Consider the following 26250-nt stretch of genomic DNA (forward strand, 5'->3'; position numbering starts at 1 on the left):
TTTAAAGCCATTCAGTTCAAACAACTGTACACAGAGTAGATGCTTTCTCTCCGTGCACACAACGTCGCCATCCAAAACACCAGTATAGAACATTTTCTTTCCCTTTTTGTAGTGAAGTGAATACTGTCACATTTATTAATACAGGTCTACATCAGAGCGTGACATATCAAAAGGAAGAAAATGGAGGGCGGAAAGGCTCTTTTTAATAGAGTGAATTTCAAGAGTAGAGTCCTCAGAGGATGCTGGGAAGACATAATGGCTCTGACAATCAACTGGCTGAGTGCCTTCCTCGTTCTCTTTTCATCGGCTGGGATTTGGGGATGCCTGTGTCTGTGTCTGTTTGAACCCGACACAGAGCCGGGGAGTCAGCTCGACTTAAGTGGAGCAGAGATAAGCACCAGGAGGCCGTGTGGAGACCCAGTTACCCATAATCCCACCGACCGCCCTGTGACATTGATAGATTAAAAGAAGAAAAAAAGGAAATCAGTGCTGATATGTTCAGAGCTCAGCATTGAGCTTGTTGTGTCCTTAAATTAATACATCACAATATAAGTCTTTAAAAAAAAACAGTTCCATGGCAAGACGGCGACAGTCACAGCTCTGTCGGATGCAGGTGTGATTGCTTTTTTTCTCTCTCAGACCTTGCACCTTTAACAAAGTAAATAACAGATTTTTTTTTATCTCTTTGAAGGAATCTGATTGCAGTGCCCATTGCAAACGTTCAGCTTTTTCAATAGACGTCACAGCCACTGCATATAGAAGCCTCATTAAAAAAGAAAACGAACATCTCCAGCTAATTTTGTTGTGACATGTAAAACATGCTGGAACGCTCATAAACATGCCCACATCCCCCAGTTAAATGAAGGTCACCAGACATCCTACTGACAGCTTTGATATTATAATCACAGGATACAATATTGCAAATATGTGTAATGTTTATACTTAGATGGTGTTGGAAGAATGGTGAAACCAACAGTTTTAACGGAGGTGGTATCTGAGAGCATATGTTGTGATATATTATGGTATGTTTCTCTTTATTTTTATTTTTTTATTTAATTTAATTCTTTATTTGACAGGGATAATGGACAGTAAAAAACTGCCCCAGAATTAGCTACAAAGCTAAGTTTCATCTGCTGTCCCTGGGAGGGAGAGTACCAAATCACATTACATAGCAAAAGATCATTACATACGATCAAATATTTACGGCATATAATCATCACATAACAATAAAAACTGCAATCCAAAATGCTACAGAATATCTCCCAATATACTACAAGACATCACACAATGATACAAATTATGCAAATTAAATTCCCCAAAATTATAAAACCATAACAAAACACAAAAATATTCAATGATCACAAACCTGACGACTCCTCTTGATGTTTTCATATTTAAATAAAACTGTAATAAGCCCATCTGACCAACAGGTATAGGTATAGATACACTGATGAAAAGATTTCTGCTACTATATCAACCTAATTCTACCTTCCCCTCAAGGACTTATTTATAGCCAAATACCTTAGAAGTTACCTTAGTTCAATACAAGTTAAGATCAGTCCACCGTGGAAGCTTGTTTCTGCCACAGAATAAAAAATAAAATAAGGTAATTGTGACTTTTTCTCTCAAAATTCTGACTTTTTTCTCTCACAATTGTGAGTTTACATCTCGCAATTCTGACCTTTTATCTCAGAATTGCGTGATATAGCAATTGTGAGTTATAAAGTATAATAGTAATGCGCAACTCTTTTTTTAAAATTGGACTTTTATAAATTGTGATTAAAAAGTCGCAATTATCTTTTAAAATGTTTTATTCTGTGGCAGAAACAAGCTTCCATAATCCACAGTATATTATTTTGATTGATGTGTTTTTCCCTTTCTTTTCTTTTTTTCTTTAAAAAACAAAAAAAGCCAAGTCTGGGTTAAATTGAGGGAGTGTGGGTAATCCGTAAACATTAAAGAACTATTTATTTAATCACAAGTATAACCACAAGACAGTGCAACCTCAAGTAAACAATATTCATGTTAACATTATTTTAGTTATATCCAAACTTTGTTTCCATGATAACATAATGCCTAAAACCCTAAAACCACAGTAAAAAGACCTTTATGACTTTACAAAGTTTTAAAGCTCCAATATGTAACAATTTTGTAATAAAATTTCCGAAAATAACTTGCACAGTGTGATATATTTCCTCCAGTTGTGTACTTACAATATCTCAAAAGTCTCCAAAGATTTTTTATTTCAGAGAAATTCCGATTTTAAATAACTGTCCGTCCCGGAAAAGAAATGTCGCCTCTCAGTGACGCAATGTCCGCACTATCCTTTTTTTCCCGGTGTGGACCATGTGATATTACACCACATCGGAATATCACATGGTCAAATGCGGAAGTGGTGGTTAAAGCGTTATAGCCATAGACTGTATGGTTATAGCTGTTATGGATCACGATTACTCTTTGGCGAGTATTGAGGTGCCATCAAAACGAAAGCGTCCATATTCGGATACACGCAGACTGTGTGACAAACGGAGGAATAAAACCCGGATAAATATTGGCCAGGCGTTTTCGAGATGGAGAGAGCTGCGCGACAATCTTGGACTTGACAGAGACTCTGCTCTCGCCAGTGTATTGATACAGGTAAGCAAATCAAATGTTTTTTATTGTACAAGTAACGTAATAGTTACAGTAAAGATGATTTTAATAGATATGAATTAATGACAAATAGGCTAGCTGTAAGTTGTAACGGGATAATATAGCATAACATTTCACGTTCCTTGCAGTTCATTAATTATGATGACATAAAATAATACAATCAGACATACGGGTAATACAAAAACGAATAAATTACCTCATCTGTGATCATGATTCATTAATTCCATTTAGATACATCGCTAGATGGTGAAAACGCATTAAAAACGACATCTCCCATCGTCACCTCCTTCATAGCGTCATCAAGCTTCGCCTTTGTTATTGTTGGAAACTGCGCCCTCTTGTGGTGATTTTTTTTTTTTTTACATATTGGAGCTTTAACGGGCGAATTAGCGCTGAGAATAATGTAAAAAAAGTTTTTTCCATAAAACTACAAACTTTTAAAGCCTCCAAAAATTTGCCCCATTTAGTTCCATTGTGTGCCTCACAACAACCTTCATTTTAGCTTTTTTTTACTAGAAAACGAGGGACGAGTCCAATTTATTTGATAAAGTAATCAACATTATGTATCAAACCGGACTGTTTCTTTAATTCTGCTGTTTAATTCTACAGATTCAAACAAATAATTACAAGACATTTTTAGAAAAGTTTTGGAAACAGACATTGTGAGGGTGAGGAAATCAGACTTAAGAAAGCATATTGTAATGCACCAAATCTTCACTAACTGCTGTTGATTTGAAAGCTGCATATAACATTACAGATGGAGAACATCACCTTCATGACCTTTACAACAACCAATTAAAGCAGCATTACAGGCACTGCAGAAGAGAGCCAGTGCTCCAATTAACATGATAAATAACCACATTTGGATTTTGTCCCCTCGTCTAGGAGAAATGTGCACCATCTAGTTGCCAAAGTAAATGACAAAATAAATAAAAATAAAATCACTTTTATCTATGTCAAAAACAGCATCATGAAACTCGCACTAAAAAGTAAATTGACTGATTCCATATTTTTTTAGGTTGGCTAAAACAGGCTCACTAATTCAATTGTGGACTGTATTAATGCTCATCATGCTGTCAGTCTGCAGACTAATGATAATACACCTACTAACGCCGTTTCTAAACAACCGTACTGCTTTATGTGATGAAATCAGCTCATCTTTATAACATATCCATGCAGAATGACAATCGTTGTATGAAGGAACCCTATTGCTTTACTCTTGCCTATAATTTCAAATATCAGAAGCTGTATCTGAGTTGTTTTCCTTCATTATCCCTTTCTCGTTACTATGGGAACATGATCAGAGGGACTTGTGTATAGTCTGAAATGTGAATACATATTTCAAGAAATCTTTTTCGTATTAAATCTTGTTGAGAGGAAAATGACTTTTTAAAGATCTCCTTAAATATGCTCTGAATGAAGCACAGGAGTTGAGTCTAGCGGATCAAAAATCAGCGAGTCATTATATGCTTTTGTTGAACAGCAATTGTTCCTGTGCGCCGTCTGTGGTGTATATGCCGCAATGAACATTTTCTCTCCCTGGATCTCATGCTCACGTTCCCTGGGAGGTGGACTTTATCACTTCTGTCCTGACATGTGTTCTGTGTCAACACAAGGACTTCAGCGGCGCTGGTATGGAGAATTATAATGAGGAACTTGGCTAGCTAAAGAAAAGCTCGTCCTCCTGTGTAACACAAGCTGATGAAAAAGTATAACAGCTAAGAAGCTAAGACCCTCTATATCATTCTCTTTTTGGACAGACAAAAGCCTGCCATCTGTATGTTTTTCTGCACTTATCCACATCCCTCTTTCTGTCAGAATCTCTGATTGTGATTTTGCAATTTGCATATACATGTTCACTTTCTTCTCACTTTTCTCAAATCCTCATCGGCGGTTTGGATAACAGAGCAATGAGCGGTAATTGTCCTCTTGACATTGCTAGATGAATAACATTGGTAATGTCAAGAAATAGTTCAAGCAGAAATGATTACCGGTCAATTGAGTTCCATTCGCTCTGTTCAAAATGAGTCGATTATGCCCATTGCCGGGTCTCGCACAACTCTCAAGTTCTTTCACAAAACGAGACCCTCAAAGGAGCTATTGTTCACCCTTGCAGGTGTTCTTTCAGCTTTGAAGGAGACATTTCTCCATGTCATTTATTCCAAGTTGAAAATAAGAGGTATGCTGAGAAATTAAGCCACAGAATAAGGGATATACCAAGAGCACAATTTCTCACTCCAGGAGCACAAATAACTAATAAAACGTTGTTGTTGTTTTTTGTAAAAACTATTTCAGGCAAGTTTTTAGCTTGACAAATCTGAAGTCCTAACTTGCCTTAGCACCTCCTCAAGGAGCTTCAATAAAGTTATCTCCAGTGCAATCACTGGAATTTCTGCCTCAGAAAATGCTTCAACTTAATTTTAAATGGGGGGTGAAATGCTATTTCATGCATACTGAGTTTTTTACACTGTTAAAGAGTTGGATTCCCATGCTAAACATGGACAAAGTTTCAAAAATTAAATTGTACGTTTGAAGGAGTATTTCTGTGCCAAAAATGCTCCTTCCGGTTTGTCACAAGTTTCGGAAAGTTTTTTTCGAGTATGGGCCTGTGTGACGTCAGCTGGGGCATAATTTCCTTATATGGGTCCTAAGGGCACTTCTCCCGGAAGGTCGCGTTCGCGGGCGTGCGCGCACTCGTAGACCAGAGCGAGAGAGCGAAAGCAGTACGCCATCAAAGCGCTCTGCTCGGCTTTAGGGAAGTCAAAATGTCACCAAAGAAGTGGGTTTTTGGTTGCCAGGGCAAGACAACCCTGCACAGATTCCAAAATAACCCAGCGTAAAGGGACCAGTGGATGGAGTTTGTTTTTTCAGAGCATCAATGGAGTTGAGTAAGATTGTTTGTTCCCTGCATTTCGACGATGATTGTTTTATAAACAAAGCCCAGTTCGACGCCGGATTTGCAGATCGTCTAATGCTTAAGGATCGAGCAGTCGTAATGATAAAGGTTCACGGTCTGTCGTGCGTTGGAACCGCAGGCGGTGAGTAAAACTGCTTGTCTGCTTCAAATGTCTGAGTGTTGTTAGCTATCGGCGCGTCAGCACAGCTTTAGCTCCGCCCACACGGCACGCCTCCAGCCGCTCGTTTTTTTTCCGGAAAGACTCGGTACAGCCTATCTTTCTTTTATAAATATAATAAAACTAAAGACTTTTTGGAGATTTGAAGGATGCAATACTACTCTATAGGTACTCAAGTTTAACATGAGATTGACTGAAAATGAGTGTTTCACCCCCCCTTTAAGGTGAATTACATCAGTTTTGTGACAAATATTTGTCCTTTGATTTGACTCTTCAGATTAGATTTTTAAGTAAAAAAATTTAGAGATTCATGAAGGACAACTTCTTCACCAAATGGCCAACCATCAGCAGTTTCATCACACAAAGAAAACCCCCTGACCTCCTGTTCATTTATATATTGCTAAGTAAATGGGGTTTTGAGATCTGAAGTCCATGAGCAAATGGAAAGGAGAGAAGAGACGTTATAAATTGTCAAAGTGTCTCTGTCTGGAAGTCCCTGAGGTTTCACTTCTGTTCCTTGCAGAAATTGAGGTGCAGTGTTTTCAGAAGAGACAAAAGCCAAGCAAACACGGCTGCAGGGCTTGCCACGTTGATAAGGCGAGGTCAATGCAAGCTCATAATCGACTTCAACAGCTTATGGCGCTTGCCCTCTGGGAATTTCCACATATCAACAAAAGCAGCTCGGCGGAGCAAGTAATAATCTGCTGATATCTGGACTGTGGCATGGGACTACCATCGCCGGAGGCTTTCCGAAATGGTTTCCAAACAAATTCCCTCTAAAAAAAAGAGAAGAGAGTGCTTTAAGTAATTTATCTATACTTTATGAGGCCTTTGTCTACATCTTCTGGAAATGCATTTCTGCTTAACTACAGTTTTTTTTGTTTTGTTTTTCATAGTTGCAGTTGGAATGTCTGTAGTTGCGGTTATCCTGACTGGCATGGGTGCTCTTTTTGGTTTCTATGTGTGTGCACACTTCTTCATGTCACATTCAAAGCTCCATGGTCTCTAATCAAATTAAATGAATGCATTCGCAAATAATTCAAAGTGAACCTAAATGGCATGTCAATATTTGTAATGACCACTGACGTGTGTCAAATCAGCTTTGTTGTCCATGACCCATTTACTTGCTTCTATTCAGCAGTGTTGATGTCATTAAAAATGATTATATTGAAATACACTTAACAGTCTTGTGTAAACTTTTGTAATTGTAACTAAATCATAATGACTGGGCAGGAATCGCTCCAACTGAGCATTGATTGTTCAGTAAAATATGTTGCATCCTAAGCTGATTCAGTGCATGAATTCAACAATCCCACCTGCCAAACAGTAAGCAAAGGCATGTGTATCAGAGGACACTTCACTGTGATGGATCATGAACTCTGCGGTGGGACATGAGGAGTATACATCATGCTGTCATGTGTTTTGATCCCTCACGCCAGAACTCAAGTGTGACAAGGGAAAAAGTACACAACCTTCATTCTAAAGACCTCATAAAATCATTATTTTTGCCCTTCTATATATCTCATGAATTCATTTGCCCTCTATGTTTTGACACTGCAGTCCGTAGGCATTAGGATCAAACCCAGTTATGCTGCAACACACTTTTAGCTGAGACAATGTTGAAATGTTGAGAGCAGCTCCTCTGAAACAGAAGTTTTGGTGAGGGCATGGCTCTTGAAGGGTGCATGCACCCAAATCTCACAGTTTTTTGATGCTTCTGTCAACTATCTTAATCTGAAATGTGTCTCTACAAACTTTAAGCTACTTGAGTCTTCTCATTGAAGGGATAGTATGTCATTTTTTACGAAGAGTGGTATGTTCCAAACCCTTTTGCTTTTATATTTTCTGTTGAACACAAATGATTTTTTGAGCAATCTTCATGTATACAGTATAATTCATAGTGACCATGTCTATTAAAGGGATAGTTCACCCAAAAATGAAAATTCTGTCATCATATACTCATATACCCTCATTTTGTTCCAAACCCGTATTCATTTCTTTCTTCTTTCTTCTCTTCTCCACAAAATAAGATGTTTTGAAGAATATGGGTAACCAAACAGTTAATGGGACCCTTTGACTTCCAGTATTTATTTATTTTTTTCTACTATGGAAGTCAATGGGGCCTTGGGCTTGTTTGGTTACCCATATTCTTCAAAATATCTTATTTTGTGTCCAGCAGAAGAAAGAAATCCATACAGGTTTGGAACAACATGAGGGAGAGTAAATGATGACAGAATGTTCTTTTTGGGTAAACTATCCCTTTAAGCTCCATAAAATGTGTCTCATTCTCTAAATTACAAGTCAAAAACTGTGATGCATTACAGAGATTTTTCACTGTTTAAATTATTCACTCACACTCAGTCATTTTTATTCAAGTCTTTAATAGTATAAAGTGTACATTTAGCTTTTTACTTCTGGCGATTATATTTATGTTTGAAATAATCCAAAAATCACGCTTTAGACATTCTCAAAGTCTACTTTTTGTCACGGTTTAGATATTTTTTGTTTGAAATGTTGATTTGAAGTGTTGGTTTTTCCATTAACTTTACTACAGAGAAAAACAGAGAAAGACATTTAGTAGTGTGTCTATTTTGCACTCTTGATATTTTAGAGTGTCACTTTTTTTTATTTTTTTTTTTTTTTTAATAATTTTTTTGTATTTCCCATTCATTTCCAATGGTGGTCATTTCTGACCGCGAACAACATAATTTAGCTTTTTCAAATCAAGTCCACAATTTTGCTTGTGGTCACATAGCGACTGTCACAAAAGTCCCTGAGTTTTGTACAAAACGAGAGGGTTAAAATGAATGAAAGAACAATACTTTTAATTTAAAAATTCTTTTTATAATAACTGGATTGGAACTATTCATCATAGTGGATGCCCCTGAACTACAGTACAGAACCATTAATTGTTCATTAAAAATATACTGAAATAATAGAAAACAATCCAGACGGCGGACAAGTAAACTGGCTTTTAATTAGTGATGGATAAAGGCATGTTAATGAGAGATGCTTACGTGTGTGAGTGTTGGTTCATGTGGTGTTGCTATGAGAATGAATCCTTTATGATGAACAGCTGGTGAAAATCTCACTGAATCTTATTACAAGGTTCTTCTCACTTCAGACGTGCAACAGAGCAATAAACCTAAGGAAAAAGTGAAGATTTTCACATGCGGCTCTCCTAAATGTGTTAGAAAATATTCCATTCAGGAAACTTTGCAATGGCTTTAGAAGATAACAGCGTGCCTTCAAATTTAGCCAGTGTGTTGGAACACACACCAAGCTCTTTTTCAATTTTTATCTTCTTCTCACAGAAAAGTACATTGCTGGTAAGAAGGTGAGCCAAAAAATTCGAGATTTTTTTTTTAAATTACCCCTGTCAGTGACATGTTTGAAGTTCTGATTTTATGTAAATCACTGGAGTGTCCTTGACTACAGTGAGATTTGAACAGCCTATTTTTAGCAGCTGTCACCACAAACCAGAGAAGGTTTTCCTTCGTGTGCTAACTCAGAAGTGCTCTCCATATGAACAATTTGCAAGCAGCGTAGTGTTGGAAGGAAGTCCATGTTGGGGTGGCTCTAAAATGTCTCCCATTTGTGGGATTTATTATCATGTGGAAAGAAAATAACAAGACTAATATATTAATAATGGATGATGTGAAACATGTTTTGTATGCTCTGGGTTATTTAAAGGAAGAGGGGAAGTGTTGTTGTATTAAACCCCTACGTGTTCAAAAGCGGTTTAATACAACTCTGATAATAAAGTGCCATATGCATTTTTAAAACAAATCTCTGTCCTGGGTTTGAAACCTACTAAATAATTCATTTATTTGATTAACTCAAAAGGAAAAAGGCTGAGTAGATCATTATTAGAAAAGATAAATGCATGAGAGTGTGAAAGAGCTTTATGAGATTTGGAGGAGGAAATGCTAAAGCTCTGATATCTGTATTTGAGATTTAGACAAGCTTGTGGCATTAAAACTAACTAGCATTCATGTCACAAATTATAATACAATACATATTTTGAAATAAGCATTTATCTGTAGGATGTGTAGTGTGGTTATTTACACAGTGACAATAAAATGAACAAGACGCTTAAGGTGATGGAAAAAGATCTAAAGTTGCTCAGTGAGGCACTGACTGAAAATTAGTCTTTTTTTAATAGTTTTGATATTACAACCATTTCAACATTTTTATCAAATGGGATGGGAGGTTTTAAAGTGAGAGAAACAAACTTTCACTACAAAACATCATAAAATCCACTGATATACTTAATGGCATCATCCCTCAGGAAGAAGGAAGTGGATGTTGTTAATTAACCCCTTAACGGTCACCATACCGTATACGGCACGCCTAACTTTACTTCCCTATATTACTATTTAATCCTAATCTAATTATTACAAACTATATATCGTTGGAAAGTTCTAAGACTCCTAAATAGATATTTAGGACTGTTTTTTTGTTATAAATTATGTAGGAACATAAATAGATGAATTTATGACAAGAGTGCACCTCAAAAAATCTACGTAATAACAGGAGTTCTGACCTTCGTCACAAAAAGTTGACGCACACACTTTTAATAATTGATATGTTGGTTTTTATGCTAAAATTTCATTAGAAAATATATAATCTAATATTTGTCAATAAAAAAATATAAAATAATATTATCTTCTAAAAAGTATAATATATATATTATCCTCTAAAATATTGTATTATTTTTTTTATCGCTTTTTTTATTATATTACATATTTTATTAGTTATCATAAATAAGGTGTCATTTGAAAGCTTATGATCTCAGAATTCATCCTGTGAAAACTGTTTTGAAATTGGACATTGTGTTACCATAGAAACGGTACTCTAAATTATTTTATCAGGCTCCTCCCCTTTTGGGCATCCTTATGTTTCATAATTTATGATCAGAATATTTTCTAATCTTGACAAAACACATATTGTCAGAAAGGTCTGAGTCTCAAGATTCCATATTTTGTGACAGAAGTGATATTTGGACAGAAATTTATTAATTTGTTATGGTAGAATGCATACAGTAAAATTCAATGGAATTCAATGACACCCGGTGGCTATTTTTGGTAATACGCCTAAACAAAATCTCATGGGAACATTTTTTGTGATATCAACTTCAAATTTGGAACACAACTTGGTTAGATATTTGGCTTTGATTTTATAGTAATTTTTTTGTAAAACATATTTTGTAAAATATATATTTTATATAAAATAAAAATATTAAATAAATTATATTTGATTTAATGTAAATTTAAACTTCCATAACTTTTTCATACTTTAATTTTTTGAAGTGCTTTCACTTCAGCAATAATCTGCTATTTTTTTACCTTTAATACAAGACCAAACTTAGGTCTATACTCCAAAGCATTCTTGAATTACAACCATTTAAGCTTGAATAGTGCATTTTAATGTCCATTCTCAAAAAGGGGGGTGACAGCTAAGGGGTTAAAGGAATATTACATAAGATAGAAAGTGAAATTGATTATCAATTAAAACAATATTTCCCTCCAAAACTTGAAACATTGAGAAAGTATAAAATGAGGGAACACATGGAATACTTCCTAATAAATTGCCATTTCATTTTCTTTCATTTATATTGTGAACTGTAATGAAAGAAAACTCTCCAACATGATTTCCATCTTTAAAGATTGTAATAAAGTTATAGCCTATTATTCTAAATAGTCCTACAGTGTGATGGAATGTGAAACATTGCTTATAGGACGCTGCAGTCTGGAACATTATGATTTACCCTGAGCTCAACCGTTATAAATCGCTGACATTTATGCTGGTAGCAAATAGTACAAATTCTGGAAAGACAGATTTAAATTTGATACTGTCAGACCGTGTGCAGGAATGAACCTGTTTGAGCTGTCAGCTCATCCTTACATCCTCACAACAAGCCTGGTCCTTGCCAGAACCCCCAAAAGAAAATAATTTGAATTCTGATGAACTGTTTCATCATTGAAATTCTAATTTTAGACTGTTTTGAGATAAGACTACAGCTCATCAAATGACATTGACTGTTTAGCTGTCTCCATGCAGGAGGAAGTACGCTGTTTGATCTAGTGCACTGTAATCTCAGAGCTTCCACTCTCTTTCACTGCACACCCTAAAAGTTCAGTTTTTTTATCAATATTTTGAGAGCTGGATACATTTATCCTATTGCTTATGTTCTCACCTTAATCAATAAAAAATGTATTTACTAAAATGTATTATCTCCCGTCATGCCGTATACCGTAACATTAGCATTGGAGCAGTTTGCTCAAAAGCACAATGATATCAAAAAAAAAAAAAAAAAAAAAAGAGAGACATGATCAGAAACATGACTGTTTAGGCTTTTGAAGGGATCATATTCCTCACCACATTTTTGTTTCTGTTTTCAGCCCATTTTATAATGTTACAGTTTTTCTGAATTGCTAAAACACATTTTTCGAAACCAGTACCCACTTTCTCAAAAGCTTAAACACAAAACCAAATCTTCAAACTACATTCAGAGAACATCTGTCCCTCCTGGCAAAATCAAACAATTGCCTCAAACCCATTTTCGAACCCTCAAATTCAAATAATGCTTTTTACACACAGTCGGTCAAAATATAAACACTTCAGATCATTCATTAGACACAATAGAGAACGAAGAAAAAATGGAGAACACAGCATCCAATGCATTTACAGAAAAAAAAACAGTATTTTGTAACACAGTAATAACGGAAAAAAGTATGGTAATCACAACTTGCCGTAGTAAGGTGAATAAATTGTGTATAGTATAGTATAGTATCCCATCCCTACCAGAAACCTACGATTTGTAAATGAGTAACGGCTCGTGGTTCCATCACATCCGGAATGTAGAATCCTTGACAATATTCAATAGACTCTGAAATCTCTTCCTCATCATTAAAAAAATAATAATTCTATGCTAAATGAATAAATGTATCGTACTGAATATTACTGAATGTCTGTATATTCAGCACTTGTATACTGTAAAAATACAATAGTCCAAATGCAAAAGAAACTCAATGAAAAGCATGTTAGTTACACATTTAAATGAGTTGTGCAAGTGCAAAATCAAACTCAGTGAGAGATTTATTCTGCCTCAGCATCACGTCTTTGTGCTGGGTCCATCAAACGTGTTTGTGTGAGTGAGAATGATGAATGGGATAATGATTTCTTAAAACACATTTTTTTGTGTTTTTATGCGTCTAGGTAAGGAGCTCTGCGCTGTGATATGTTCCCTTTTAAATATATATACTTCTTTAATGGGACATTATTCACTTAAATGATAAGTGAAATGGTTCCTATAGCGATGGGGTTGATATTATACACTGGAAAACTCATAAATGGTGGCTGCAGTGCATATAAAGCTAAGCCATTTAAACAGCGAATATGCACTGCAATATAACTAGACATTCAGACACAGATTTCCCCCCTTGCAGTAATAATCCAGACATGATGAAAATCCCTGAACATTGCAGTTGACAGAGCACCTCTCAAAGCATCACTGATGTGTTAGCTCCAACTTGCCAGATGCCAGACATCAGACACGCTTCTTCACTGTCACAGCAACGGCCCTCATATGCGGCGTGAGACAGGGGCTTCGCGTTTTGTCCGCATCTCTGCTGCTGGGGACAGATTTGTGCAGGAAAGAACCCCTGTGACATCTGGCCCTTATGTCGACGGTGGGCCTGGCTGCCTAATGAAGGGACATGCTTGTGCTTGGCACTGCACTACACACCATTTATTACCGTCAGAGAAAGTCACACCAGGGTCTGCTGCACACTTTAATGATGGCACACTCAAGCTCACAGTGTTCGCAAGCATTTGTGTGAGAAAGCTAGTCCTGTCAGACCAGTTTACACTTCATACATGCTCCCCTGTCCTTGAGTGCTAGTATAAATGTGTTCCTAGATCTCAAAATCGTTTCAAAATATAGATCCACTGTAAGATTTCAAATTTTAATAGCAAAATTATTCAGTATTTTCAATGAATAAACAAATTTTTTGTCTCGTTCTCTGTATTCCTATATGCGAGTAAACAATTATTGTCAACTATAGTATTCTTCCATATTTTTGCATGTTAACCATTCCACTATTCAGAATTTCACTCCACTTTTAATCATTTTGAAAGTGGAGGGCTGCGTGAATGTAACGGTTTCACACAAATTGGCACACAAAACCCAGCATACATTTTCTAAACTATTAATATTAAACTTTGGATTATTTTAAACATCTGTTAATTTGTCTACACCCTTGGATACAATTTTGATCCAAAATTGAAAGTGCTGAAAACATGCATTTGCAAATATTAAATAAGGCCCTTGGGATCTGCTTTCATGCAGTTTACATCTTGCTCCAGCGCACCTGCTAGTGATTTCCATGCGAACCTGTAAAGCCTGATGGGGTTCAGGTGTGTTTTATTAGTGCTGAAGCAGAACAATGCATGATGGGAACAGTTGCGTAAAGATCCCAGCCCAAAGCCCACGTCAAGGGGGCCATTAACACGACACCGTTTTCAACTAAAAACGGAAAATGTATGGCCGTTAATTTGCACGACACCAGCGTTTTGGGGGCCTGAAAACGCAAACTTTTAAATATGGGTTTCAAAGTGCACGTTTTTTAAAACTATACCGTTATCGTCTCCGTGTAAACTACAAAACGGCACATTTGTGAAAACTGTGACATGCTTATTACATGTTCAGTCTATAGGCTCTTAGTGTTTCTTTACAAAGTGGCATGCATTACACAGCGCTTTTAGTCGTTTTCGCGGATCCGTGTGAACGGGTGATCATTTTGACAATGTTGTTGTCTGTACTGTATGTGAAAGCGCTTTTTTCCGTTTTTAGTACATCGTTGTCGTGTAAACATACTACTATAGAACTGAAATAAAGACGTCGTAAGACATTATACATGGGTGTGTTGTAAAGTTTTATTATGTACTGTGAAGTATAAAATTGTGTTGCTGGTCAGGATTTTATCAGTGTTACTTCTACGCATTACATTACATGAGATAATTCACTTTTTAATAGGACGTTCTCTCACTGTAGCATTATCATGAAGAGTTTTCATTTGATTGTGGTTCATATGAGTTCATATGCCCAATTATTGGTGGCAGAGTGACAGAGTCTGATTACCCGGTCTGCTAAGCTAAGTGATCAAAATAAATGAAATAAAATCATTTTTTATCTCTTTATTGTCTCTATCAGCACATAACAGAGATGATGAGAGAGAACTGCTAGATTTGCTGACAACAGCTGAGGGAAATTGGCAGTAAAAGGATGAAAAAGATTTGTTTATATATGACTATAAAAACAATTATAGTTTTATTGCATCAGTGGAAATGCATTTAAATCTTAAGCCTATAGACGATTCTGCTTTCCCCATTCTTCAAAATGATATTTCATTCGTAGTCATAAGAAAATTGAATTTTAAAATTCTGTCTGAGCTGTGCTGATAACCTCAAGGGCACTTAAGACGGTGTTAAAATGCCACTCAGAAAAACATGATTGGATCTTTTGACATTTTCATTGCAAGGAGAAACACATCCAGCTGAGGAACCCAAAGCATTACTTTAAGTAAGAGAATATGTGTTCGTCATTAAAGAGTTTTGGGCTGGATATTGTGTGAAATTATGTTTTGTTTAACTGTTAAATAATTTCTGAAGCCTCAGGCTTTGAAAGCACAGGTTCCGATGAGTAGTATTTCGACATTGCTAGAAGTGACATACGCAGAGCAAACTGAGTCATCTGCTCACAGATGTCACAATGGCAGAAAGCACTGAAACAAGCTGCTTCTATAACCCCAAAACAAGCAGAACTGTTTGTGTGGCATAAAGATATTTATAGGTATTCAGTTTCAAGTAGTTGTATATCTATCAAGATTTAATGCACCATGTTAAACCCTCCCATTTAGCTGTCGTTGAGGTGACATAGCGTAGACAAAATATACTCCATCTTCAACAGCCATTTAATCCAATTATGTCCTTTTTTTTTGTCCTGTGGGATAAAAAGATTAAGCGAAAAGCGGATATATGACCAAAAAATGCAAGACCTTACAGCACAACATTATGCATGAGAAAGGATTTAGCTGTTATTTAAACCTGAAAACAATGTTAGGATCAACATAGCCTTATATTACACCACAATATATGGCATGCCTTATGTTGCTATGTTAATCTTAACACTGTATTACCATATCTCTGAAGGATTTTTAGATGTGATACAGCTGAAGAAATGTAATCTTCTTGGACCTTCTACGGTGCTCTGAATGAACCAATCCAGGAGTGAGGTCAGCCTCATGAGATACTGTTCAGCTTTCATTTAGCTGTAAAAGACAATAAAAACATGCGTCTTAACTTAGTGTCACTCAAAAGACATACATGTAGATTTCTAATAGATAACACAAATAGATAAGCGCTGTATTCTACCATTCTCTATCAATACACACCAGACAGTACCTGTGCTTTCTATTTTATTTAACTGTAATTTCTTAAAGCTCTCTCATGCCGTCCTTTCCCATCTGTCACAAACCAAGTGTGTCCGTACAGTGACTTACACAAGATGGATGCGCAGTGGTCACCTGTGCCCTGCAGTGATGTTCTGTCGAGATCAGCTCTATTGAAGGGCTGTGGGATCCATAGAAGTGGGAAGTTCAACACTGCTGGGGAAAGAAAATAGAGAGAAGTAATATATTTCATGGATTCCAAACACCACTAATTCTGGTACACTTTTACACTTATGTTTTTTGACTAACACCTCCCAATAGAAGAAAATTATCACATACAAGTAAGACAGCTCGAACACTGTGGGCGGAAACACAATCTCGAGCAATGTTGGCAGTGACCTAGAGAAAGCACAGTTATATTGACAAACGTCTGTCAGTTGGAAGCAGTTTTCTACAGCCCTGCAATTATCTTTGGTTTCCAGAACAAATCCCTCAGTCGACTTGCCAAGTGTGTAGCGTTGCCATAATGGCAGAGAATAAGAGAGTGCAAGTGCACTCCTGCAAGCAGATGGTGTCATTGTATCACTGTCAAACCTCTGAATTTTCAGTCCGACTGCATTAATTGACTCTTCAATCATAACACAATCTTCACTGCTTTTGGTGCAAAAAAAAGAAGAAGAAAAAAATACCTACATGAGACTAAATTAAATTTGTTTAAGTTAATCATGAATACAAATAGTATTATTCAAGCACTTTATTCAAAGGCGCCATGGTTTGGCTGGTTAACATGTTAGGGATGCTGTAACTACCGTACCAGTGCCTGTTTAAAGTCACCATGAAATCAAAATGGACAATTCTTTTTTTTATGTAATATTGCAGTATTTATTCTAAATGATTTATTCCTGCACATCATTTGGTAACACTTTATTGTGATGGTCATCCAACAGACATTCTACTGGATTTAGGTAACTTTGCAAGTACATGTCAACTTATGGCGCTTTTCCATTGCCAGTACCAGCTCGACTCGCCTCGCCTCGCCTCGACTCAGCTCGGCTCGCTTTTCGCTCCGTTTTCCATTGCAGATAGTACCTCCACAATAGTACCTGGTCGTCATAGCGACGCCGCAGGAAACTGCCGTGACTTAATCTTTTACGCGAGACGCGCGAGACACACCCGCTACCCACACACACAGGACAATGGAGGAAATCGAGTGTATGCTGTTTTTGGATGTTTTTGTTTTTGCTGTTTTTAATTCAGGATACTGCGTCTGGCATAGTGACGATTCTCTCTGACCAATCAGCAGTCTGCCGTGATTTCACGTCACATTTTAGTATCGCCTCAGCTTGCCTCAGCCCGCTTAGAACCTCGCCGGAGGTGGTACGAAAAAAAGTACCTGGAAGCAGGTACAGGTACAACTTTTACACAGTGGAAAACCAAACAGAGCCGAGTCGAGTTGATCGATTGACCCCGTTTGGGCTGATCGATTGCTCCTGTCTGCCTCGCTGCCTGCTGTGAGTGTGTTTGTTTGATTCGGTGCGATAAGCTCCGTCTTAGCCATATATTTCATTGTTTTGAACCATCACTTTACTACCATTTCTAGTTGTTTATACTACTACATTTTACCCAACATCTCAGATTAACCTGACATCGCTAGCTTTTGTTATTAGTACTACTAGCACAAAACGCTAGTAATTCGCTAGCCTGCTAACGCGCCACCCGTGCGCTCAGCTATTTTATTTATTTATTTTTCTCTCGCGCGTCCGCGCCTTTGAGTTCATAAAAGCTCAGGTGAGTAAGAATCACTCAACAAACACGGTGAGTAATGTCTTGTCCTGTTATTGTCACTTGCACTTCATGTCACATGTTTAGTATAGGCTTCTCTGTCGACAATATAGGATTTATATGTGATAAATGTAAGGAGACAGTTAGGTTGACAGAGAAGATTTCAGAATTAGAAACACGCATCCAAACTTTAATTGAGGATAGTAAGAGTGCTAGTGCTTTAGATGTTTTGGATGCGCATAGAATAGAGAACTCTTTACATGACGCGGTTCTGGCTGAAGTAGAGCCCGTGCAGCCGGGCAAATGGGTGACAGTGAGGGATCGCTCTAGTCGCGGATCTAAAAACCACTCTTCCGTTCCGATTACCATAACAAATCGATTTGCCCCGCTCAGTGAAACACCCACTGAGAATGATTGTGCCCTAGTTATTGGAGATTCTATTACACGGAACGTGAAAATAGAGACACCAACCACCATAGTCACATGTTTGCCGGGAGCCAGAGCGCCTGACATCAAAGCAAATTTAAAAGTGCTGGCTAATGCTAATCGTAAATTCTCTAAGATCATTATTCATGTCGGCACTAATGATGTTCGACTACGCCAGTCGGAGATCACCAAAATTAATATTAAAGAGGTGTGTGAACTTGCAAGTACGATGTCAAGGACTGTAATTTGCTCTGGCCCCCTTCCTGTTCGCAGGAGTGATGAGATAGTTAGTAGATTATGTTCGCTTAACGGTTGGCTGTCTCGGTGGTGTCCGCTTAATAATATAGAATTCATAGACAATTGGAAAAGTTTTTGGGGCAAACCTGACCTGTTGAAAAGAGATGGTATTCATCCCTCCTGGGATGGTGCTGCTCTTCTCTCTAGTAATATGGCTCATAGTCTTAGAGCTCAAACATGACAATCTGGGGCTCAGGTCAGGAAGCAGACAGACTGGCTAAACCGACCGTCTGCTAGCGGCCTCGCGTCACCAAGGTCAGATAAATCCCATCACATAGAGCCTCTTTCACCTAGCTATCATCATATAGAGACTGTGTCTGTTCCCCGAATTTGGAAATCCAAAAAACGTTTAAACCCAACTAAGGTTAAAAATTTAATTGATGTTCAACAAATAAAAAACAGCTATAATACAGATGAGCAAATGCTAAAGCTTGGGTTGCTGAATATTCGATCGCTTACTTCAAAAGCACTCGTTGTTAACGATATGATTTCAGATAATAACCTAGATGTGCTGTGTTTGACAGAAACCTGGCTAAAACCAAACGATTACATTACTTTAAATGAATCAACCCCGCAAGATTACAGTTATAAACATGAGCCTCGTCTGAAACGCAAAGGGGGTGGTGTTGCTGTAATCTATAGTAATAGTTTCAAAACCACTAAGAAATCAAGTTTTAAATATAATTCTTTTGAAGCATTGGTGCTTAATGTAAAAATATATAGTGTAAACGATAAATCACGTTTGAGATTTGTGCTGGCTACTGTATACAGGCCACCAGGGCACCATACAGACTTTATCAAAGAATTTGCGGACTTTCTATCAGAATTAATATTGACTGCAGATAAAGTACTAATTGTTGGTGATTTTAATATACACATCGATAATGAAAAAGATGCATTGGGATTGGCATTTAAAGACATTGTAAATTCTATTGGAGTTAGACAACACGTGTCAGGACCTACTCATCGTCGTAATCATACTCTAGATCTAATATTATCACACGGAATAGATGTGGATGCCGTTGAAATTCTGCAGCAGAGCGATGACATCTCAGATCATTATTTAGTCTTGTGTAATTTGCATTTAGCCAAGGCTGCAAAGCCGACTCCGTGTTACAAATATGTGAGACCTATCACTTCTGCTACTAAAGATTGCTTTATTAATAATCTTCCTAATCAGTTTCATCATCTCAGCATCTCAGATAGCTTAGAAGAACTAGATATTACAACAGAAACGTTTAACTCTCTCTTTTCCAGCACTTTAGACACAGTTGCTCCGTTGCGCTTAAAGAAGATTAAAGAAAATAGTCCAACGCCGTGGTACAACGAGCACACTCGGGCCCTTAAGAGAGCAGCCAGAAAAATGGAGCGCAACTGGAAGAAAACAAAACTAGAGGTATTTCGCATTTCATGGAAAGAGAGCTCAATTACTTACAGAGAGGCTTTAAAAGCTGCTCGATCTGCTTATTTTTCAACTCTATTAGAAGAAAATAAACATAATCCTAGGTATTTATTTGAAACGGTGGCTAAACTAACGAAAAATAAAGCTTCAAGCACCGAAGTTTCCAAGAAACACAGCAGTAATGACTTTATGAACTTCTTCACTTATAAGATTGATAATATCAGGGACAAAATTATAACTATGCAACCGTCTACTACAGTATCGCATCAGGCAGTGCACTGTAGTCTCCCTGAGGAAAAATTTGATTCATTCGTTGCTATAGGAGAGGAAGAATTTACTAAACTCATTAAATCATTTAAATCTACAACATGTATGTTAGACCCTATACCGACTAAGCTACTGAAAGAAATACTTCCAGAGGTCATAGATCCTCTTCTTAATATCATTAATTCGTCTTTGTCTCTAGGATACGTACCAAAAAACTTTAAGCTGGCTTTGATTAAACCGCTTGTTAAAAAAACGCAACTTGATCCTTCAGAATTAGTCAATTACAGGCCGATCTCGAATCTACCTTTTCTGTCAAAGATATTAGAAAAGGCAGTATCCTCACAACTGTGTTCCTTTCTTGAAAGAAATGATATCTGCGAGGATTTCCAGTCCGGATTTAGACCGTACCATAGTACCGAAACAGCTCTCGTTAGAGTCACAAATGATTTGCTCTTATCATCCGATCGTGGTTGTATCTCTCTATTAGTGTTACTCGATCTTAGCGCTGCATTTGACACCATCGACCACACCGTTCTTTTAAATAGATTAGAACATTATGTTGGCATTACGGGAAATGCACTAGCATGGTTTAAATCATACTTATCTGACCGTTATCAGTTTGTAGCAGTAAATGATGAGATGTCTCATCGATCACAAGTTCAGTATGGCGTACCACAAGGCTCAGTACTAGGACCGCTGCTGTTCACTCTGTACATGCTACCCTTAGGAGATATCATTAGGAAACATGGCATTAGCTTTCACTGTTATGCCGATGATACTCAGCTCTATATTTCTTCAAAACCTAACGAAACTTATCAATTCACAAAATTAACGGAATGCATAGCGGATATAAAAAATTGGATGACTTGTAATTTCCTACTTCTAAATTCTGAAAAAACAGAGTTTCTAATTATTGGACAAAAAACTTCCTCACGTAATAACCTAGAATACTGTCTAACACTTGATGGCTGCTCTGTTAAGTCTTCGTCGTCGGTTAGGAACCTGGGTGTGCTCTTTGATACCAATCTTTCATTTGAAAGTCACGTGTCTAGTATCTGTAAAACTGCATTTTTCCATCTTAAAAATATATCTAAATTACGTCATATGCTCTCATTGACAAATGCGGAACAATTAGTTCATGCGTTCATGACCTCAAGGCTAGATTATTGTAATGCTCTACTAGGTGGTTGCCCTGCACGCTTAATAAACAAACTACAGCTGGTACAAAACGCAGCAGCTCGAGTTCTTACCAGAACCAGGAAGTATGACCATATTAGCCCAGTTCTGTCAAAACTGCATTGGCTCCCTATTAAACATCGCATAAATTTTAAAATATTGCTGATTACTTACAAAGCACTGAATGGTTTAGCTCCGCAGTACTTGAGCGAGCTCTTAACGCATTATAGTCCGTCACGTCTATTACGATCTCAAAATTCCGGCCAGTTGATTATACCTAGAATATCAAAATCGACTGCTGGCGGTAGATCCTTTTCCTATTTAGCACCAAAACTCTGGAACAGTCTTCCTACCATTGTCCGGGAAGCAGACACACTCTGTCAGTTCAAAGCCAGATTAAAGACACATCTCTTTGACCTCGCTTTCACATAATACATTATAGACTTCTATAATTTAATGTTATGCTGCATAGACTAGGTCAGCCGGAACCGGGAACACTTCCCAAAAATCCTGATGTACTCGTTACATCATGAGAAGAATGGCATCTACGCTAATTTTAGTGTCTGTGTTTATCCCAAGGTTTTTCCTGCAGCCTGCCGGATCCAGGCCGTATCCAGATCTGACGAAGGACCTTCACCTGGACCGATGACAACGCAGTGCTGAAGTGCCAACTAGTCTCTCCCTATGGAGGATCCCACTACCACTCTACAGATAAGGCGTTGTTGGGAAAATTCGTCTCGCGGTCCTACCCCAAAGCAACAAATAAAATTCCTTATCAAAATTTATAAGGAAAAACAAGTATTTTGTTTAGGCTTGGCTTGTAGGGATTTCCAAACCTGCGTATATTCAAACGCACATAACTATAGAACCCATTCTAAATGCGCATGTGACCGCCATCAGCGTTTCTCACAGGTTCGCGTTTAAAGTCTGTGTAGAGAGAATGGTGTCGTCTTAGCGGCCCCTAATTTAAACACAAATGATCAATGCGACGGAACCAAATCAATTAAAACTAACTTTAGATGGAAATAACTTAACTCTGCTGTAAAGCCGAAACAATCTCTGTTACCTTAAATTATACGCTTATCTCTGTAAAGCTGCTTTGAGACAATCTACATTGTTAAAAGCGCTATATAAATGAAGATGACTTGACTTGACTTGACTCGAGCCGAGCCGAGCCGAGGCGAGCTGGTACTGTGTAGTGGAGAAGCGCCTTTATTCTACTAAGTCTACTAACACTCAACTGATAATCTAATGAGATTTGTATATACACACGGCATGTTATAGTCAACAGAATGTCTAAAGGAAACTAATCTTTAATCAAAATGACGTGTTTGCTGGAGTGAGGGCTGTCACTCACATGAGATCACAGCAATAGCAAACAACATTGATCCGATCAATTCCTGATGGACATAATCAAGTCCTGCCCTGCATTGTTCTTGTTCGAGAAGCCGTTACACTCGGATGTACTGTACGTCACAACAGGGAAGAAAAGACTATCGCAACTTCTGTTTCATGTTAACTTTAAAATTATTAGCATTTTCTGACTAAATTAAAAAGCTGAAAGCAACATGTTGTATAGTATAACTTCATTATAGCACAGCACATGCAACTGCCTTTGAAATGCTATATGGATCGATTTCTCCGGGTATTATAGACCTTCTTGATCATTTTTCCTCAAAGATTTCACTCAATTTTAAATTAGTCTCTGATTGTCTTGTTTTCAAATGTCCTTGAATCACTGCAGAACAAATAACTTCCTAAAAAAGCTGTAATTTGCAAAGAATTAAACAGATGAAGAAATGGGTGAGTGGTAAAATGATTACAAGAAAACAGGTGAAAACGGCAAGGCTCGCTGCACTCTGAATTCATAAACAGGCGCTAGGCACTCTGGGAATGTGGCCCCTGGCTCACACAGTTATAAGCTCAGCATGAGAATGGCTTTGTGTAATGTGTCTGCCAAAACAGCACCAATAATGCTGGAATCCATTATACTCCTATAATACTAATCAGTTGAACACCAAAAATAAACAGAAGCTATGCAAACATGGCTGTATTTTCCAGGTGCTGTGTTCAAGAGGGACTTCTGGAGTGTGATTTTCACTAGAGAAGACAGGATAAGCCACAAATTCATGTCTTCCTAAAGCGTATGGAGTGTTTTATTAAATGAAGAGCAAGGTTCTCTTTAATGAGAAGAGTGGGACTACTGCTAATTGAGATTCATTAAAAACTAAAGGATAATTATATTGTGTCTAGCATGCTGAATAGAATATTTCATTAACACACCATCAAGAGTGCTGTGGTTTCGAAGCACAGCTGTGATTCGGCCGTGGGTCGCGCTGATATACAGACCGACAGAATGATTGCGGGTGTGATATTTTTACAACAATGCACAATATTGCCGGTTACTTTGTCTATTCTTGCTGCCTGCGACAACTAAAAGAGTTACACAGGAAGTCAAAGTAGTGTTTGAACAACTCACACCATTATTGCACCGAATGACAGTCTGTCTACCTGGAACATGCAAACATGGACAAATGGAGTGCTTTAAAGTCCCAGGGCTGCTGGGATGTTTATTAGCCCTTCTTGGAATGACTCTCAGCAAATCAAATCCGAAGACCGGAACTGAAGGCCCATTCATGCCAAGGACAATAACTATAACGTTTCAATTCTAATTCTTTGAGACTCAATAATGAAAACGACACAGATGAACAATATCATTGGAATCTCTTTTAGAACGATTTTTCCAGCTGATGAACTTTGACAACCAATCAGAATCCCCCTGACTGAGTTTGAGCATTTCACAGAACGTTATTGTGCATTGGTGTGGATGAACACCATAAACGATATATAAACTGTTGTATAATCTGATATACACTAGGCTATTACTACTGCTATTATCTATATAAGTAAAGGCAGTCTACTTATTTTTTACTAAGCTTTTTGTACACTTGTAAGAGGCAAGTATAAACAATACTCAACTTACCCGGCATACAGCATCTGCACACAGACTGTTTAGAAGCACTTCCTCGGCCAAATGAGACGGAGCCCCCTCACTTCTCACTGATTGGTCTTATCAATATGCTCCACATATCGACTACAAAGCGCCTGCAATGACAAGGAAGAGAATAGATGTTACTCGGGTTAAACAAACACAACGTTTAAGGGGAGGCTGAGAAGGGATATCCTACACTTGGCAGCATAAAAGGCAGAGAGCTGGATACGTGGGAGGACTCGGGTTGGGAAAGCAGCTGATGATAGTGATACCCTCCTCAGCGATAATATTTCTGGCTAAAATCTTGCCTGAAGACAACAGGAATATGACCAGTGTATTCTGACTGACATTCTGGTAGTTGTCAAAAAACGAGTAGCCTAAAACGCCTCAGAGGTCTCTTAGTCACCAACTACATCATGAGGTTGTTTCAGCTGTTTTGTTCGTAAAAGATTTTGAAACCCTGCTGTTGATTCATACTGAAGAAAAAGCTGTATCTTCTTTCACTCTCCTCCACACTGACTCTCCGAAGGTTTAAAGTAGGTAATGATTACATCTCACATAACATTCCCAGGCTTAAAATAAAAGCTACAAGCTTAATTTAAAAGAATTTAGTGGATTTATTTTCAAATCTCTACATCGTCTGCACTGATCATTGATTATGGAAAAGTAATAGAGATTGGATTAACTGATCTCTTCCCATTATCCACGTTCATTCCAAAAGGATCCTCTGAAGAGGCTTAGGCCGTGAGGCTAGCACACCCTTTCATGCCCGGGTTGTACAAGTCTTTTTAATTCTCGTACAATGGCTTTCACTGACGTTGTGGGATATCAACATCACAAGGGTATCAAATAAAATAAGACTACATTTGAAAAGATGAAAGGCCCAACAGACTGCTCATCTAACATTTCAAATTTATGAACACTGCTTAAAAATCACAGCTTGTTGATTTCTCTTTTTGCACAGTTAAAAACTCTGTGTCCTTAAAATTTGTTTGTCGGCTCTCCTGCTGTGTTAAAAACCCATAGGAATTGAATTACAGGACCAGCACGTCTTCAACATGTTCAAGCACCATGCTGCCTGACAAAGTCATTTTAACTCATCCTTGTGTTTAAGATGGTTAAATCTGCATATTTATGTGTTTGATTTAAAATGTCGGGTTAACCCTCTGGGGTCTGGGGTGTTTATGGGGTCCTTGAGATGTTCTGACATGCCCTGACATGTGCTTTTTTCAGTTGCTTATAAACATATCAATGGCAAAAAAAAATTACACTCTATTTAGCACAAACAGGACTACCATGATATGTGAGCAACATGCATGTACATGTTTTCATTTTTGAGAGAATAATGTTTATGCATGGTTATTGAAAAAAACTAAAAATGAAAGTTTCTGAAATAAGGCCACAAAACACATACTAAATATGTGGCAATAAGACTTTTGACTAATGGATGTCGTCGCCTACATCAGTTACAGTTTTGCAAAACACTTTTAGTTTGGAAAGGCAATATGCGGATGGGGCGTAAACGGTCATGCATATTTAGTAGTTCACACCTGATGAGACAATGCCCCTGCATACTTAATGAGCCATTCATTCAGGTGTGTCACCTATAGCTAACTTAAATATACAAGCTTCATAAAAATGATCATTCTAGAAGAAAATTTCAGATGGCATTTAGAGGCTTTTGCATCTGAACTCTTCATACACACACACACACACACACACACACAC

The 26250-nt window shown here is 37.5% G+C and overlaps 1 protein-coding gene across 4 annotated transcripts in view; it reads right to left on the reverse strand.

The window, feature by feature from the left end:
• Positions 1-14645: 14645 nt before the first annotated feature.
• khdrbs2 (KH domain containing, RNA binding, signal transduction associated 2) overlaps positions 14646-26250 on the reverse strand; it is a 69724-nt gene continuing 58119 nt past the window's right edge. For 3 of the 4 annotated variants that reach the window (XM_081350699.1, XM_081350698.1, XM_081350701.1), the window contains exons 11-13: positions 24514-24635; positions 16292-16396; positions 14647-16060 (exon numbers count right to left, since the gene is read on the reverse strand). The gene's annotated coding sequence lies outside the window, so the exon portion shown is untranslated. Of the gene's footprint in view, positions 16061-16291; positions 16397-24513; positions 24636-26250 lie in introns of all 4 variants that reach the window. The other variant, XM_081350700.1, reaches the window with a different exon arrangement.

Source organism: Scardinius erythrophthalmus (assembly GCF_964197995.2).
Source record: "Scardinius erythrophthalmus genome assembly, chromosome: 21".
Classification (NCBI taxonomy): domain Eukaryota; kingdom Metazoa; phylum Chordata; class Actinopteri; order Cypriniformes; family Leuciscidae; genus Scardinius; species Scardinius erythrophthalmus.